Below are 19,052 nucleotides of genomic sequence, written 5' to 3'. Positions count from 1 at the left end.
GGATATTTCTACTACCCCAGGGGGAAGGGTCCCTATCAGACAGCTTGACTTTGAGATCCTTGCTTATCGGAGTCACTTTAAAAGCTATTGTTATTTACGGTGCTGTTAAAAGTTTGCACATTTGACTAAAACATAGAGAATGGAGTGATATCAGCCTTAGCTTGTGGTGGCAACATTTGTAGGTTATGGGTAGGGGAATAGTTTCTGAAAACAAAAGGGTGGGTAAATCCTGTTCCTTGAAGTTAGGTCCATGTATATTGTCACCAAAGAGTCCTAAAAGATAAAAAAAAAAAAAAAAATAACCAAAACACACAATTAAGGAATTATCTGTATATGAAGATAAGGAATGCAAACTGTGAAGTCCAAATCATACAGGAACATTACTTAGAAGAAAGAAGGATTTGTCTTGGAACTGAAACCTTCAAATTCTGACACGGAGATGACTTCTTTCTGACTCCATAGTTAGCAAATATTTTCTGATTCCTTAACACATGTGCACACATGCACACACCCCACAGTGAAGGGAAGTCGTCCATAATCGGTCATGGTAGTATGTATCTTGTCACTTTCTTTCTCCATCCTTTATTTACCACATTCATTTTACGAAATGCCCTCCAAACCATTTTCACCAAGGTACGGAATTTATGTGAAAAGCCCTAAAACTCTAAGAAAAGATTCCTACTACCTTCTCTCCCTCTGCACACTGGCCCATACCCAGCAACTCGCCAGAGCCCAGGATTTTCCAAGCTTCTATCTTTAGTGAGCTGTATGTGTAATGAATCATAGTGTCCACCTGTAAGTGTCATAAACAGATGGTATAAATATGCTTGCATAATGTGACTCAAAACACATCTCCAGTTTTAGCTGGAGTTCAAACAATATTTGCAGTTCCAAGAAACCTGTGGCTTGCAGCTTCAGGGTCAGTGGGAGGAGAATACGGGAAAACTGAAAGCCCGTGTTCCCTGCTGCCTGTCAGTGCAGGCTCCGTGGAAGGAGCTGGAGAGAAGGTGGAGTGGAGGAGGAGTGACAGGAAAACCTGTTTTCCACTTGTTCTTGAAGCCATTCATTTTAAAGGCTCCCAAGAAATTGGTCTTTGGATCCTATGGGAGTGGGTGTTTCACGCATGCCCTTCCCTCTTCCTGGAATCTCCTTCCCTCCCTAGGACCCCTCCCATTTTCCCTGTTTGTCTCAGTTCTGCTTATCAGATCTCAGCTTCCACAGCTTTCCTGTGGGAGGGGAGGCCTTCCCAACCCCCAGCCCAGGTGAAGGGGCCTGCGTTCAGTGCTCTGATGACACACCAGAGTGGGAATCCTCTAGGGCAGGGGTTGTGCCATCTTCTACATGGACAGACTCCAACATGGAGCACAGACAGTGCTGGGCAATTAATATGCCTCACTTATTTGAAGGCCTATCCCAATAAACAATGAATCAAGTGAAACAGTCCTGTTGAAATTTCAGTAGGAGGGCATCTGGCCTCTTAGAGAATGATGAGGATTGACTTTTGAAGAAAAAGGTAAACAGATTCATCATTGGTTCTTGAGGTTTCATTCATCAGTACATCCCTCAGGAGATCCAGATCAAGCATCCTGTCCTCTCAGAGATCCTGTCTGGGCTCCCCAGGAAGGCAGGAGCTTTCTCTTCTGTGACCACACAGTGCTTACTCATAGCCTGGGTTTCTTTTCATCTCTTTTCATCCCACCCTATCAGGTCACCAGCTATTTAAGGTGGTGAACTGGGTCTCTGGTTCTTCTGCCTCAGTCTACTTTTCCTAGGAACCAAGCTCATTGCAGAGCATTGGCTAAGCATTCACATTAGGTGAAATGGTTGAAATGTTGGTGAGAAAAATAAAACATCTGCTCATTTCACCAACCTTCAATAAATATTTATTGAGAGTCCTACTGTTTACCAGGTAATGTCTCAGGTGCTTGGAATGAATCAATAAAATATTCACTATCCAAATAAGTATTTTGGAAGTGTTTAACTTTTCCAAAAACTAGAGAGAGGGGTTCCAGTTTGTTCTGTAACTCTGTTTCCTAAGAGATGCACAGAGATAGGTAGTAAAAGTTGCTAAAATACTAGGTGTTGAATCCTGAGGTGGTGATTGAATCAAGCTCAATGGCATTTCTTCTTAATAGTGTTCTTAATGGATGAACGTAGTACCTTGAAGATGTGTATTTAGTAATGGAAATACAAAAAGGAATTAAGTTAGCAAATAATTTCTATGCTTACCAGTGGGCACCAATATCAGCACAACAGTGAGTTTTCTTTTCACTTTTTCATTATAAACATCCTAAAATGTCAGAGGGCTGAGAGCTTGGCAATCTTGAACCAGTTTCTAAAATCACACTCAATTAAATTTCATTTTTTAAAAAGTGCTTAGTTCTTCTTAAGTAAATAATCCTCTTTATTATGTTTAAATTAAATTCACCTAGAAATAGATTTCTCACAGCTTGTTTTAAGCTAGAATCATTAAAAATGCACACGAATTTCATGCTGTGCAATCTTTATCTTTTCTAATGATGCTACTTTAGTTGAAGAGTGTTTAAACAACTAGGACTTGCTCATTATCAGTCATTTTGACATTGAGGATGATGTATGGAATAGAGCAATTCATGTCAATTATTATCCACACGCACGCTTCATGTCTGAGCCAGTAAGCAAAATTTTTGGGAGCAAAGCTTCAATGTTAATTGAAAAATCAATAAACTTCTGATGGAGTGAGTTTTGTGCCTTCTATTTCCCTAATTTTAGAAGCTGCCTCAATTTAAGTCTGTGGTATTAGCCCCATTAATATTATTTTGTGGAAAGGCAGATGGTGACTTTTTATTCTTCTAGCCTGTAATGGAGACATGTATCAAATTATTTCTAGATTTATACTAACAGGATTTAACATTTCTTAAAGGGCTTTGTGGTACTGCAGACTTCATAAACAGGTCCTCTCATTCATCATAGATCTTTACTCCCTGTGGAAGAACTACAGCAGCAATTATATCTAAGACAGGGACTCTCTCACACAGTTTGGGGGCAGGGAATGAATGTCTTCTACAATCGAAGCATAGGAGCTGGCAGGAATTATTCCCACTGGAGTTGGTGGAGGCCGAAGGCTTTCCTCTGGAGGGGGATGGAATAAGTAGTGTTTCATCCTGAGTCCACATCTCAGGTCAAGGCCTTAGGGAGCCTAGAAGCTTATTGAACACCACCACCTTTTGATCCTGGAAAGACCAATCCTCAGCAAGACTGTGAAACAGAACAATGTTCATTTATGATCCACCTTCTCTTCACAAGAGCCAGCAAGTGTAACAAGGAGGAACAGGCCGAGGCCCCATAGTAGAAATATGATGAGAATTAAATTCTGAACCCAGCTTTGAGCCTGGCTCAGTCATTTCTTGGTGATGTGACCTGGCGAAATCAATGCACCTCCTTGAGACAATATGCTCCTCTGTATAATGCAGCCAACAACACATAACTCCCAGGTTTGTTTTGAGGATTACATAGGTTAATGTGTGTAAAACAGCTCAGTCAACTGAGAAGCAAACTATACACTTGGTAGGTAATGTCATCATTATCCATAAAGCTGGCTCTGGCACAGAACTTGGCAAGACCATTTCATGGTTGGTGTTCCTCCCCCTGGCAGTCATCTTGTTCAAATGCCAGGATTTCTGATCTCTCTCCTGGCAACATCCAAATATAAGGTCTTGATGTTTTGGAGGAAAAATAAAAGCTGTAACTATCAGAAGTCTGATGGAATTTTATTTTATTTTATTTTATTTAAAATTTTATTTATTTATTCATGAGAGACACAGAGAGAGAGAGGCAGAGACATAGATGGAGGGAAAAGCAGACTCCTCACAGGAAGCCTTGATGCAGGACTCAATCCCAGGACCCCGGGATCACACCCTGAGCCAAAGGCAGATGCTAAACCGCTGAGCCACCCAGGTGTCCCTGGAATTTTATTTTTTAAGATTTATTTATTTATTTTAGAGTGTGTGTGTGTGTGTGTGTGTGCGCGCGAGCAGGGGGAGGGGTAAGGGAAGGGGGTGACAAGCAGACTCCCTGTGGAGTGGGAGCACAACACAGGACTCCATCCCAGGACACTTAATTCATGACATGAGTGGAAATGAAGAGTCTGATGTTTAACTGCCTGAGCCACCAGGCACCCCCTGATGGAATTGTTGGAAGCAAATTAAATCAACTACATAAATTGTAAAACACGTATGGGTTTTATTTGTTCTGTGACAGTTTAAACACTGCCCGTTTTTGTTTTAAAGGAGAGTAATGAGAAACAGACTATGGACATCCCATCTTAGAGAGGCCTGCTGCTAGAATTGTCAAACAGTTGTGTTCCTTAAACCTTTTTTTTTTTTTTTCAAACAGTTGTGTTCCTTAAACCTTTTTTTTTTTCCTGCTAAGTCTGTGATGGATGAAACAGCAAAGATACAAAAATATTGGTGGAGTGTTAGCATTACATAAAAATGATTGCAATACTAAAGCAGAAGGAACTGCTCAAAGTGGGGAAGATATAAAGGAAGTGTTCATCATTCGTGGAGCATGAAGTCACTGGGGAAAGCCAGCCAGTTTTTCATACCCACATTCAACCTCTCTGGAAATCCTGTTGGCCCTTTCTTCAGAATAGATCTAGAAAGTGCCTTGCCTGGATCGGTGCAGTAGCCAACCGACTAGTCCCCCACAACTGTATCTGTTTCCCCAGACTTCTCTCAATGCAGCATCAGAGTAATCCTCTTAAAATGAAAAAAGAAGAAAGAAAAAGAAAGAAAGAAAAAAAAGAAAGAAAGAAAGAAAGAAAGAAAGAAAGAAAGAAAGAAAGAAAGAAAGAAGAGAAAAAAGGTCATGACATTCTTCTGTTAGATACCCTTCAGGGGCTTACAACTGACTCCAAATGAATGCCAAAATCCTGAAAATGCCTAGAAGGCCTTCCTTACCCCCACTCTATCTCTCTGACACCAACCCTTATTAGTCTTCTTCACTCACTCTAAATGCCTACATCTTCCTCCTTGTCAACAGGCATCTCCTGCCTGAGGACCTTTGCACTGGCCACTTGCTCTGCAGGAGGCAGCTGCAGTAATTCATACTCTTTTCCAAACACTCAACTGGTTGTACTTGCACCTGCTTCAATTCTTTGCCTAAATAGCACCATCTCAAAGCCTACCCTGAACTACAATCTGCCCTCCCACTCCCAGTTTCCCAGTATTGCTGACCCTGCTGTATTTTTTCTGTGGCACTTGTCATCATGTAATATACCATATAATTTATGTATTTATTATGTTTATTATTGATCGCCTATCTTCCATCCATTCTCCCCTTAATATAAATTCTAAGAATGCTAGGATAACATATGTCTACATGTTTCATGTATGTATCCAATTTGCAGAATGAATATATGGATGATATTCCTGACCATATATTTTGAAGAAGGTATTTTTCAAGGGAAACTTTAAAGAGAAGCTCAGAGCCTGAAGGAGAGTACTTTGTCAGTAGAGGGAAAACCCAACAAAAGTAGAGGGCAAGTTATAGAAAGACAAATGATGCAATTGAATTTAATGAACAGAACTAAAAATGAGATTGTAAAAGTTCCAAAGACTCATTTTAAACTTCCAGTTTCCTTTTTTATTTTAATTTTTTTAATTTTTATTTCTTTATTCATGAGAGACACACAGAGAGAGGCAGAGACACAGGCAGAGGGAGATGCAGGCTCCTTGCAGGAAGCCTGATGCGGGGCTTGATCCCAGGAACCCGGGACCACACCCTGAGCTGAAGGCAGATGCTCAACCACTGAGCCACCCAGGTGTCCCTCCAGGTTCCTTTTTTAAGAAAGATTTTCTTTTTAAATATATTTTAGAAAGAGAGAGAAAGCACGCATGGGCAGGAACGAGCGTGCTGAGCAAGAGGGAAGGGGTCGAGGGAGAGAGAGGGACAAGAAGACTCGATGCTGGTGCTGGCTTAGCTTGAGCCCATCATGGGGCTCCATCTCATGACCCTGAGATCATGACCTGAGCTAAAGTCAAGAGTCAGAAGATTAACCGTCTGAGCCACCCAGATGCCCCATTAACCTCCAGTTTCTAAACATATTAATTATTCAGCTTGGGTCTCCCTTTGTGCTTTCTATGAAAATTGGAAAACATTCTGGTTTTAAATTTTTGTTATGTTGAAAGAGTGGATAACATTTAGTGAAACAGAACAATGATGTTTCTGTTAGAATTTATACCTCAATTACTATGTCTTACAGCAAAAGCCACATTCCATTCCGTATTTATCTTTCAGTCAACGTATTTGATGTCAATACATTTGGGGAAAGGTGTAATTATGTACCATCATTTGAAATCAGAAGAATAGCTTTTGAATAGGCAGAAGCAGGATTTTGTCGCTGCTTTTGTTTCAGAAGACTGCGTGACAGTCCTGCCTTCCAGCCAGCTGCTTTTGTCCAGAGCAAGGCACAGCAGGTCAAAACCTCACATGGATGCCTCTTCCGCTGGACGCCTCATCTGTCAGAAACATGTTCACATACTGATATGATAAGGGCTGGGGGGTGGAGAGGATACAGTACAGTTTATTTTATTTTTTAAAAGATTTTATATATTTATTTGACAGAGACAGAGATAGCAACAGAGAGCATGAACAGGGAAGAGAGGGAGAAGCAGACTCCCCGCTGAGCAGGGAGCCAGATGTGGGGTTCAATTCCCCAGGATCATGACCTGAGCTGAAGGCAGATGCTTAACCCACTAAGGCACCCAGGCGCCTCTACAGTACAGCTCAGATACCAAGTTTGCTTCATACTCACCATTTTTCAGCACTCCATTCCAAGAAAGTGTTTTAAACTTCGTGTTTCCATGCCTCTGCTTGGGAAAGGTTGGCCATATTAGCTATTGACAAAAGACAAAGTTGATGGGTACCCAGAAGTTATCTCTCACCCATTCCTAGGGTATTTTTTGGGAGTGTTTGGTGTGATCTTTATAAAGGAAAGTTTCAAAGATTGGGAAAGTTGAAAGTAAAATGAACTAGGAAAAATATTTTTATTATTTTTAGAGCTTCCCCAGAGATTGGGACAGATTATATTTTACTAGTTTTCTTATAGTGGGACTCCTCGTATGGCCTAGATTATGTGTGTGACCTCAAATGGGAATGGCTGCATGGAGCATCTTGAGATGCTGGACACTGAGGATCAAGGCCCAGTCCTCAGGGTAGAACACCCCCCACACATGTACATACATATGTACAGATGCACAAATATATGCATGTGCACACATACATGTCTGTGGTGATGTATGGCCACCTGCCTTAGGAATAGTGGACAGAGGGTCCTTCACTGAATGTTCTAGATGGCATGAGGCCTCAACCCTTCTTGCATGACACTGAGGAGAAGGTGTCATATTAAAGCCTGGATTACATTTGTTCACTTTTTCCAGAAACACAGAGGCTCGAACAGACCATCCAGTTTCCTGAAAGAGAGTAATATGAACTTCCCTGCTACAATAGTTCAAAAGGGAATCCAAAGGAGGATTTATAATTTATGAATTAACAGTTATCACACTACTCTTTTTTTTAACCACTGACATGTAATCTCTCAGCCTGGTTACAGTGAATTGGGAATTTACATGGATTATCCTAACTAACAAAAAGATCCCATTTTCTAGAAGATATTTATACAATTCCAATAACACATTATTGCATCTGTATAGTGCTATTTTTCACAGCTTGGTCTCCAGCTCAAGCCTACATGGAGTCCATTCCTTCCAGAATGTGGAAATTGACTGCAAGGTCATGCATTTGATCTCTGCTTTCCAAAGCTAAATGGAGAGAAAGTGATACTGAAGTATCTGGCAATTCAATCCACTGAGTGGAAAATCTGAAATGTTCCAGTCTTCAACATTTCACTTTCAAATTTACCACAGAGATTATTTTTTAAAGTTTAGCTGCTATTGCCTCTATTACATAATGCTTGGTACTGCACTCTGCTGAGAAGAAACAAGCACAGAGCAACACAGGCATTTCAAACATGGATTCTGTGCTCTGTGGGTTCGTGGGAAACACTCTCTGTGGTTAATTCCCCTGGGGCCACCCACCCCTGTGGCCTTAGGTCAGGAACTTCTTACCTGAAACAGCTCCTGGCGCTCTTCATTGTGTAATGGCAGGGCAAGACGTTAAGGAAAACTCTGGCTTCCAAAAAATCGACAGTGTGGACACCGGGTATGAAGTGACTAAGCACGCGGCTTGACCACATCACAGTGTGGGATTTGAGAATTCACTTTTGGGAACCTCCAGTTCTTGAGAAAGGAGATGTGATGTGAATGGGTGTTCCCAGAGTCTTGGATGTTTGCTCAAGACTTATTGCAAACCTTATTACTCTGGATTTCCTGTGTGTATGCAGTAGAAGTGGACCCTACTCAACCTTGACAGATGGGCAATGTTAGAAAACATCAAGACTCTACCCTGGCTCCCTTGAAAGCTGTGCTCCTTGATAGAATTGTTTACAATCAATCATCTTTACATTTCCTCTCCATTCTCTCTGCAGTGCAGCAATGTGCGGACACCTGCATTACACCAACAGAAGTCAGGTTGCTCAAACTTCCATTGCCAAAGCCAATGGACAGTTTTTAACCCTTTATCCCATTTAATCTTTCCTCAGTATTTGATGCGTTTGACTAGTTCCTTCTTTAGATGTTCTCCTTATTTGATTTGACAATGCCTGGTTCAACGTCTTCTCAATTCTCTTCTTTTCATTTCAAGTAAATTTTTATTGAATGACTGTTCTGTAACATGAAATAATACAAAAAATGTCAAATGTGTCCATTCATGAATCATTTTTGCAGTACTCAGTATTGCCCCTAGGGTCTCTGATTTCACGAAGCTATATAGAAAAGTGTTTAAAACCATGGCTATTATAAGCCATCTATCGGAGTTCAAATGCTAGCTCTGCCACTTGGTGGCTGTTCAGAAGGGAGTCCTCAGAGAGCAGATTCTGAAATGATTAGTTTGTAGGGTGTTTATTAAGGATTGCTCTTGAGACCAACACCGTGGGCAGGAAGCGAGATTGGGCAAAAAGAGAAGTCGAGCTGTGTGCATTCTCTTATCAGAGGTAATCACATGGGGATCTAAAGCTGGAACAAGCTTTCAGAGTTATCTGAAGCTGGGAAGAAGAGAGTCTGCCTTTGTAATCCTGTATTTGTCAATCATCGGTTGTAGGCTGCCCCCCTGGAAGGGGCTTTATGACTTTGGGCAATGTGGGTCTCCTAAAGGGGCTGAGAGCTGAGAGCTTTCAGGCAGCTGCACTGCCTGCCATTAGGGGAATATGCCCTGGTCCTAAAGGGAACCTGGGCAGAGCCTCACAGTCTTCATTACCATTGTTCTATGTCCTTCTGAAGTCATCTTTTCTGTGCCTCACTTCCACAGCTACAGAATAGGAATAATGATAATACCTAGCATGTGAGTTTATTGTGATTGCTGAAAATTATATCTGGCACTTACTAAGTGCCCAGGAAAATTAGTTATTGTTTTATTCAGTAGCTACTCAAGACAGCATGTGCTAGCTAGAGGGCCGAATTCAACAGATTGCCAAACTATAATTTTGGACTGATCAAATACTCATGCCCATGTTCAATTTCAATTCATAAATTCTATTGATTTTTTTTTTTTAAGATTTTATTTATTTACTTGAGGGAAAAAGAGAGCAAGCATGAGGGGAGGACAACAGAGGGAGAGGGAGAAGCAGGTTCCCTGCTGAGCAGGGAGCCCAAGGGGGCTTCATCCAAGAACCCAGGGATCATGACCTGGAACAAAGGCAGATGCTTAACCAACTGAGCCACCCAGACACCCATATTGATTCTTTCGTTTAAACATTCTTCTTATTAGTGACGTCTTCTCCAGCTCCAACAATACTTCCCTAGTTCAAATCCTTATTTGCTGTTGTCTGGACTAGTCTCTGCTTCCAGTCTTTCTGTCTTCCAAATAATCCTTTGTAAATAGCTAATGATCTTTTATACAAATTCAGATCCAGCCATCATTTGCCTGCTTAAAATACCATTGCCAGTAAGGCAAAGTACAAGTTTTTTTGTTCTTTTTTTTTTTTTATCAGAGAGACAATCATTCCATTTCTTGCCACTCTCTTATATGTAGCCAGTTCACCAGTAACAGCTAATTACTTTTAACTTACCTTATGAGGCTCTGGGATTCCTCTGGGAACTTAACCAATTTGTGTGTGTGTGTGTGTGAATTTAACTTCTCTCCATAGCTGAAATATCTTTTCTTCTAAAGCCCCAATTTGTATATATGAGTGCACAATGCACACAGACCTTCCCTTCTCTGCCTGTGGGAAAATTCCTATCTCCTATCTTGCCTCCTGTGTTTAGGTCTGGATTTAGAGTACTTAATATTTTGTATCATAATGTGATATGGTGAGCTCTGAAATTGGACAGTCCTAGTTTTAAATCCTAACTCAGCTCTTAGTGGAGTGGCCTTTGACCACTTGCCCTTAGATTTTCTTAATTTACCTTGGAAGGTCCATGTAAGTGTTAAGTGAGAAAAGCATATACCCACCGCACAAAGTGTGTACTCAGTATTTAGTAGATGTGAGTATTAATTGTGTTTATCTGCCTGTCTCCTTTATTTAGTACAAATTCCTCGAAAAAAGAAGTCTTATCTTCTACATCTTGGTTTCTTTGACATCTAAGAGAATGTCTGGCATATTAAATGAATAATTGCCGGATACCTGGCTAAGGAAAGGTTTAATATGTTATCATATATCATATTGAAATTGCACAGTAGTATAAAGGACAGACTTTAGGAAAAAAGTAAAATGTCAAGTGTATGACACAGAAACTTAAGGAGTTATTATCTCTATTTTAAAATAAGAATGCTTCCTAATCTCCCTTTTGAAAAAGTAAAAGCTATTTTAAAAGTTAACTCATATGTGGTTGTGTCATCCCAGGTAGATAAACATTTTCTCCTGCTGGTAGGAATAAAAATCATACTGGCTAGTTAATTGTAGTATGGTATTTTTTCATTCATTCATTCATTCATTCATTCAACAATTATTTTTTGAGCATCTGCTAAATGTAAACCATCTAAGGTGAAAATAATTAGAAGATAAGCAAAGGCAAATATAGTTCCTGCCCTCATGAAGCCTGTAGTCTAACTTGGGGGATGACTGTTACAGAAGCAAGCAATAGTCAATGTGTAAGACCTCTCACAACTGATGTACAGGATGTTGCAGTACCATGTAACAGACGGCCTAATTCCTCTGGAGGTAGTCAAGGGAGGCAGGAGTACAGTATAGCATCTCAGAGCACAAAGCTCCTAAGGGCCTTTGTAATCCTCATTAAGTCTTTAGACTTGATACAAGGGTACTTTGTGGGATTAAGCACAAGACTAAAACAATCATATTTCTGTTTTATGAAGACCACTCTGACTTCCATATGGGTATTGGATTTAAAAAGCCAAAACTGAAGCCAGAAAGATCATCTGGGAGGCCACCAGCAATCTGCATAATTGAGTCTTTAGCCTCAGAGTCTGATCACCATTCACTATTTCTTTGTCTTCCAGGGAATGAGTATTATGGTATTAGGATAATAAAGAGTAGGTTCCAAAGATATAATGGCAATAATGACTCTATGATAACATAAAAAAACAAAATACTTAACTTGTAAAGGAGCATTTAGAAACCATCTTCTCTACAACTCTTTCAGACAGAGAAATTTTGGATCTCGAAAGGAGGAGTCTGTCTCACCTGAATCCCATTCACTAAGTACAATCCATGTGCTTTTTTGTTCTGAAGGCAAGAGAAAATAAATAGAAGAAAAGTTTCCTTATTCGAGGAACTTTTAATCTGGTTGAAGAAAACAAATAGTTCTACTTAAGTGAATTGAAGCCAAAGATAAAGAGTGAATTTGAGGCTAATTTTGTTCCTATTCCTCTAGTTAAGCATTTTCTACATCTTTGATGATGAATGGAAAATCTTTATGAGCGCTTCAGCTCTATACAAACCTATACAGATTCATAGCCGGCAACAGAGTTTCTAGAGGAAGCCTACCATTACTTTGTCTGAAGGGATTTTAAATTTTCTTCTTCTCTATATGAGTAGTTTGCAGAAATAGGGATAGAGTAGGAATATATCCTTTTTCATCCTTCTTTAGTCTCTCCTTGTGTGGGTCTCAAATCCCACTCAGATGATTGGTGGCTTGGAGCCACATATCTACCTCCTTGTTCCCAGAGCAGACAATGAATATGACCATGCAAAAGGGCTTGAAGACACATGGTTGGATACTATGGAAATATTTTAATTGTAGAACAAGTCTTTTAAGAATATCAGCTATGTATTTATTGGACATAATGCTTTTACTGCAATAAAATGTATTTTTAAAGCATAGGCAGTTTCTAATTTTTAATGTATCACTAAAAATTTAATATTTATAGGCAACTTAAATATTTCGAAAAAAGAAAATACAGTTCAAAATATAAAAGTGTGTCAGGACCTTGCAGCTGTTTGCTCTGGAGTTTGAATCTTGGTTCTACTCTGACTAATCATATGAACATAAACAGATAACTTATCACCTTTGTCCCTCAATTCCCATCACTAAGATAGAGGTAATAAGAATAGTCACTTCACTGATGTTATCAGGAGGATTAAAGGATTCAATACATGTAATGAACTTAGAATAATGCTGGGCACATAAACATTACTTATTATTATATTGTTATTTTGAAGATTTTGAGAAAATGTGGTCCTATCCACCAATAGATTTCTAAAAAGCTGTGAACATGTGAATGCTTGCCTGTGGAACTAGCTATATTTCATATTATAGACAATTACTACCCTACCCCTCACCTACAATTCTGAGTTGTTATGTGGAAAAGTATTTATAATTATTCATCCTATATTTTACATGAAGATTTCAAAATTCCACTGATGACTCTGGGATGGAGGAATGGAAGTTGAGAGAGCGTCACATCATGTTGGGCTCTAATCATCTTACATAGAAACCATATCTAAAGGTCCAACATATTCTTTGGAAAGAAAGATGTAGGGTGGTGCCAGGCCAGATTAAAGGACTCTAGAGTTGTGGTTGTGCACACCCTGTTTTACGGTTGTGAGAACCCACTCCACAACCGAGGACACATGAGCTTCCTTCAAAGTTCCATCTCAGAAAATTGTTGACCAAATGAAGTATCATGTGGCAACAAATGATTATCAGTCACAAGTGAGGAAGGTTCTTATCCATTAAAGTAAATCTGCCAAGTACCTACTCTTTGCCCTGTATCTGGGTAGACATGAGGGTTCCAATAAGGAGAAAACTTCAACCCTCTAGCCAAGAAAGTTCCAATTAATGGAGGAAAGAGACAAGTAAAAATTTCCCTTACAGTACGATAATAAAGGTGTGTAAAATTCAAGACTAGGAGACAAGGCAAGTGAGGACAGGATCCTATTAGAGAAGGCTGTCCTCAGAGAGACAGAACCTGAGCTGAATTGTGAGGACAAATAGTAGTCGAGCATTAAGATTATTACCATGAGAAGAGCCCTTTAGTTAGAAAGAATAAAGGCTGGACATTTGGCATGTTTGGGAAACTGCAAGTATCTCAGTATGTCCAGGACATACAACCGGGGGTAGGGATTGGTGGGAGTTGAGGCAGAAGGCTTTTTTCTTGACTATCTTGCCAAGCAGTTTAGACATTATTCTGCAGACAGTTGGGGCCCCTGAGTGATTCTTAACAGCTAGTAACACTATCTTATTTTTTGTCTTAGAAAAATTCCTCCAGTGGTAGTGTGGAAAATGGGAGGTAGGGAGTGGGCAGGGAGAGCTACGGAGATTCTTGTATAATTAAAATGACAGGTGATGGGTGTTAACATGTCACTGGTGGGATGGAGATAAAAAATAGATTAGATGCCGAGTACAGTGATAAAACTTACAGACTAAGCCACTGATTAGCCAGAAGTGTTGGGAAAAAAGAGAGAAAGTAGGAGTGAAAGAAGATCACCATATTTCTGATGTAAATAAATAAATGAGCAAATAGAGATGCTGACGATTGACATGAGGTCCACAATCAAAACAGATGGTAAATTGGGGGATGGGCTAGACCATTTTCCAGAGAGATTTTCTACTCCCGTTGTGAACTACTGCAAATACTTCTCTGGTTATCTGGAACTCTTTCTTCTGATCATGTAACATATTAACTCATAAGAAGGGTAAAGAAGAGGAATAATTATATATAGATTTCTATTATTTTACACTTGACCTTAATTCACTTGCAATAAAAATTGAGCGTTTATAAAGAGTAAATGCAATTTTTAAAGTCCATATACATCACATCTTGGAGAATAAGACCTTGATTTATAAAGCATTGCATTAATAATGATAATAATAATTGATGTTAAATTGACACCGCGTATCAAGCATTCTGTTAAGCCCTTCTCAGGCATCTTTTCCTATAAGCCTCACAATAAACCTATGAGGCAAGTACCAGTATTCTTTCTATTTTGCAGATGGGGAAATATGAGGCCTAGAGAGTTTGATCACCCACTTTTAAGAAGTTAGCCAGGATGCAAAGTGAAGTCCTCTGATGTCATGGTATGAACAAAGGAGTGGGGATTCAGAAACCTAATATCACCATTTATTGGCAAGACAACAGTCATATCACCCTTCTTCATCTATAAAATACAAGGTGAGGGATGAGTTGCCAGGGCAAGGAGATTTGAAAAAGCCGAAATCAAGACCTCTGTAGCCTCTTTTAGTGTTGGTGTTCTATGATTTTGATGGACATGATGGAGTGTTCATTTTCTTAGTGACTCTGAGCTCCAAGGGATATGGTGACTGGTCCATACCATATGCTGAGGGGACAGGCATGTCACTGAAAAGAAGGCAGAACACTGTGCAATAAATGTGATCATTGGTTTAATTCAGACGTTTGTAAAAGCCTCTCTGCATTTCTCCTGGTTATGGTTTTGTACTCAGCCTCAGGAATTATTTGAATTGTTGCCCTTTCCTTTATAGGAAAAGGAGTGAGAATGATTTCTCCAGATGAGAAAAATCTTGTTCTCCCATAAGCAAACTCAGTCATTCTCTGTATTTTTTTTCAAGATTTCATTTATTCATGAGAGAGAGAGAGAGAGAGGCAGAGACACAGGCAGAGGGAGAAGCAGACCCCATGCAGGGAGCCCGATATGGGACTCGATCCCGGATCTCCAGGATCACACCCCCTCCAGGTGGTGCTAAACCGCTGAGCCACCCGGGCTGCCCCATTGTCTGTATTTTAAAACAATTCAGAAAGAGACTTTTTATAAAGTTCAGTTCTCTTGAATTTTGTCATCTCTTTTACCTTATAGTTATATTGCCCAAATATTGTAGAATAAAAGCCCTTCTAAGTAGAGTTGGAGAGTATAAATATTTCCAGGAAAACCCACGGGAAAGGTCTTTTCAAGCTGCTGATGGGGGCAGCAAAGTGAGAGGGGAAAATATTATTTCTGACTTTGGTTTTTTTTTTACATTGGGCTTTGAACTACTATTTGATTTTTGCTACAGGGAAGTTATTGGGGTTTTTTGGTAATTCCTTTTCTTAGGAGATAAAACAAAATGGCCACTTTGGGCATTTGAAGCCCTGTGATGTTAGTCCTACTCTTAGGGTTTAGAAGAAAATACATAAACACTTGAGTCACAACTCTCACTAGCTGTGTGATTTCAGAGAATATTCTTGAACCTCCATTTCTCATCTGTAAAATTGAATCGACATCTTTATTTCAAAGGTTGCCGTGAAGTTTAAATACAAAAACATATGTAAAGTATTTAGGCCAGTACCTGGCTGAAGCTCAGTAGATGAGAACTAATCACATTACTCAAAAAGAGCAGACTAGTATTCTGAGTTAACAGAGGTAATACTAGTAGCATACTATGCCCCATCCATTGGGCACGATCATCTACAAGACATTCTTCCACCTTCCATATTGAGCTTCTTGACAGCACACAAGAGTAACAATAGCAACAGATGCTGCATCAATAAACTAACAGAATAGAAAATAATTAACACAATATGCTTGCATGCATAGAAGTTTCTATCAGAAATTACAATGCTTAGAATCTGAATTCTTCTTGAAGGCAAATTTGAGCTCAAAATAGCTTTGTATGTGCATGAGCTATTATTTTGTGTACTTTTAGGAATATCTGCTATCTATGGTTGGTTGTGATTATTTGTGAAAAGTAGACACAGGAAGAAAAGAAATTGTGCTGGATTAATAAGAGTGTCTAAGGCATAGAAAGAATATTAATATACTTTGTGCAAAAATAGGCTGGGCCAGCTGAGCTCAGATATCAAACCTATCTGTGTATAAGAGGATGTTAATTTTTAGTGAAAAATCTTGGATGGATACCAATAAATTCTGGGAAAAAGAGATAGTATTATACAGATTCCTTCTCAGAGACCTTTGCTGTCCACAAAGAAACCTTTCCTGAAAAGACGATTATTTTCTTCTTTGGCTCATCTTTGAGGATTGCTCGAGTTAGGTCATTTTGCACCCGAAGACCACCACAAAGTTCAGAGGAGGTAGGAGGGGCCTTCCCTTTAAATTCTTGGTCAACCATTCACATTTTCCAAAAGTTAGCTGACAATTACAAGGTTTGGGGACTTCCAGTTATAAGTGTATTGCAAAAATAATAAGAGAGAAAACAAGCAGAGGTTATGTTAACAGGCCCCTAGTGGCTGTCAAGGATATGTGGTTCAGCCTTTGAAGTCAGTTTCAATAGATTTTCATGAGAAATAAGTGAAGTAATATGCTCCCATTTTAGGTTTTACAAGTCATATTATTTAATGTCCTGATGCTGTTTCTTGTAAATTTGTTTTAGGGACTTACTTTATTTCCTCTGAATTACTACTATTTTGGAAGCTAAACAAAATAGGGGGTTAAGATTTCATTTCTATTCCTGTTTTTATATTGTTTAATAAGATTAATTCAAGCACATTGTTTTTAAAAGATGAAACAGATAGTTAAAGCTAAAAGAATGTGAACTAGCAATTTCCCCTTCTTAGCATTGCTTCCCAAAAGTATCTCTTTCAAAATTTCTTATTCTATATGTCCAAAAAAAAAAAAAAAAAAAAAGAAAAGAAAACCATCCCACTCCAAAACCCAACCAAAAACCAAAACCAAAACAAATTTTATGTGTAGATCTGCTCCTATGGATTTTGTTTGTTTTTCACAAATAGTATATAACATACTATCAAGTACTTTGATTTTTTTCACTTAATATATCTTGGAGATTTTTCAATATTAACACATTCAGATATATTACATTCTTTTTAACATGTGCATATCATTCCACTGTTTGGAATGTACCATAATATATGTAGCCAGTGTTTTCTGTATCTTGTTATTACAAATAATGCTGTAATGAACCCACTAAATTTTTTGCATGGTATTTCTGGGGCAACGGGTAAGCACATTTAAAATTTTGACAGATATTTTAATTAAGTTCCTACTAAGAGGATGTGAAAATGCTTATTTTAGGCAGGCATTATTGTTCTCTATCTTTGTGTCCTCCCCTACACCTGATTGAGGGTGTGGTGTCAATCAACCTTAGCAGAATAAGTAAATGAAGAATAGAAACTTCAGAGACAGCAAAGGTGTTATTTTAGGGTCTCAACAGGGAAATGGAAGACACATCAAATTAGGAAAATTTAAGGATGAGTCATTTACAAAGGGACTGCTTACAAAGATGCAGGTGGATATAGGGGAAACCCATGGAAATGTGCAATAACCTGGAGCTAGAAAATAATGGCTGAGTTGTTACCACTCCTAAGACATCATAGAGAGAGCAGGAAGCTGATATTGGATCTTAAAAGGAGTCATGTAGATACATTCACCTTGAAAAGAACAATACCTTACACTGAAGGTCAAGGCTTCATGAAGGTCTCTTTCCCTGCAATGCTGATGTGGCTTCCCATTGGTTTAGCCAAGAGGAAGCCAAAACATATGCCCTTCAATGAGATCCATACTGGTCAATTTCACAAGGCAAAGAGGAGACTTGACAAGGGTGAAGAGTAGCTCTGTCTGAAGGGGCAAAAAATTCAAACCACCCAACACAGAGGTGATTTCTATTATCAGTGATTTTAAGAATAACCATCCCAGGCCAGATAAGGATTCATACAACTTTTATACACATTGAGGAGCAAAGTCTGAAATATTTTTGGTGAAATATTATCCTGTCCATTATCTACTTCTCTTACTTTGTTGTCTGAGGGCAGAGACCATGTATAACTTATTCTCACACTTCTGGCAGAATCCACAACAGTGCCTGACACAGATGAAGCACTTAATAACTAGTTGTTTAATAAATGTGTGAATGCATAAATATCAGAAAAAACATTCCTTTTTTCTGTACCTAACATTTTATAGTGTTACTTAAGCTAATTTCTTCATTGTTAATGAATTTTTTAGTGTTGGTGGTGAATAATCTCCTTATGGATAATGGCTGGGCTTCCAAAATCTGAAATCATACTTACGTCTGTTCCTCCAGTGCGTTCACCTACATTCTTCTTCTCTTTTCTTCTTCTTTCTCTTTTCACACATCCCTAGACTTTAGAGATAAAGCAAGGAAATTTATTCTCATTCTTTTCTGCTGCTGAAGAGAAAGCATAGAAAATCAACATGGTACGATAAAATAAACTTGGGCTTTGATATGAAACATACCTGGGTTCACATCATAGTTTTGCCATTTCTAGCTTGATAACCTTGAGTATTATTTGACTCCCCTGAGGTTGCTAAGAGAATGCAATAGGATTACATACATAGTAAATTCACTGACATGATAAAATATTAGCTTTCCTTACTCTATCACCTTCTCTTTTAGGATATCAAAAACTGTGCTCTGGTTAAAGTCAAAGGATGGGGCATCAGGTTTAAATAGGGGATTTAAGAAATTTTCATTTTTTAAAATTTATTCATGAAAGACACACACACACAGAGAAGCAGAGACAGGCAGAGAGAGAAGCAGGCTCTATGCCGGGAGCCTGATGTGGGACTTGATCCCGGGTCCCCAGGATCAAGCCCTGGGCCAAAGGCA

Source organism: Vulpes vulpes, chromosome 13 (genome assembly GCF_048418805.1).
Source record: "Vulpes vulpes isolate BD-2025 chromosome 13, VulVul3, whole genome shotgun sequence".
NCBI classification, from domain to species: Eukaryota; Metazoa; Chordata; class Mammalia; order Carnivora; family Canidae; genus Vulpes; species Vulpes vulpes.
The sequence above is the reverse complement of the archived record's forward strand: the minus strand, read 5'-3'. Positions refer to the sequence as shown.